Below are 839 nucleotides of genomic sequence, written 5' to 3' on the forward strand. Positions count from 1 at the left end.
CCTCTCATTATTATTATTTGTTATTGTTAAAATCACCACATGTGGTATTTCTGGTATAGGGTACTAGATAACCCAGGCATCTAGGCTCAGAAATGTAAATATAGATTTAAATATTTATCACTGGTCCCTGTGTGTTTAGTGAGGTTCTACTGTTATTCTTTTCCTTTTGGCAAATTTAAGATACAAAATAATTGAGACTTGTCTTAAATCCTAGTGTAATATCTTGCCAATTTTTAAAGGGATGGACTATTTATAAGAGGAGGCTTCAAAAAGTTCATGGGAAAATCCATTTATCTTTTCATTCTGTTTTTCCAAAAACATTCTGAAGCTCCTATGGGTTATTACTGATTCCTTTTCATAATGTCCTAGTCTTCACAAGGACCACTGAATGCACACAGTTTGAGCATTTCTCTCTGCCTAAAGACTTTGCCAAACTTAAATTAGAAGAACGGAATCACAGGACTTTGCATGACATCTTATTCCCTTATCATCTAAAAAGGAATGAAGACATGAAACAGCAATCTGTGTGCAGAGAGGGCTGTTTAAGAAGGGACTTTTTTAATTCATTGCCAGTTCCACCCTTTTCACTAAGACCGCATAGCTAGTGATGTTTATGTTCACATGCACTTGCCGACTTTGTGTAGAAAGCCCTTTTTGTGTGTGCTTATTCAGATACTCTCTAGGCTAACTGGAATAATGACTTTGCTCTTGACCTTTACCATAGACTTTGAAAACAGGTATGTTAAATGATTTTAAATACTTGATTTTGGGTACAGATAGGAACTGGAAACACAGGGAATCCAGTGCAGATGATCCCTTCAGGACCAGTGGTGAGAATG

At 36.4% G+C, this 839-nt stretch overlaps 1 protein-coding gene across 3 annotated transcripts in view; it reads left to right on the forward strand.

Moving 5' to 3' along the window:
* PPP1R12B (protein phosphatase 1 regulatory subunit 12B) overlaps nucleotides 1–839 on the forward strand; it is a 274,039-nt gene that overhangs the window by 45,349 nt on the left and 227,851 nt on the right. The window lies entirely within an intron of this gene.

Source organism: Echinops telfairi, unplaced genomic scaffold (assembly GCF_000313985.2).
Source record: "Echinops telfairi isolate 266 unplaced genomic scaffold, ASM31398v2 ScPeMD7_7424;HRSCAF=8462, whole genome shotgun sequence".
Classification (NCBI taxonomy): Eukaryota; Metazoa; Chordata; class Mammalia; order Afrosoricida; family Tenrecidae; genus Echinops; species Echinops telfairi.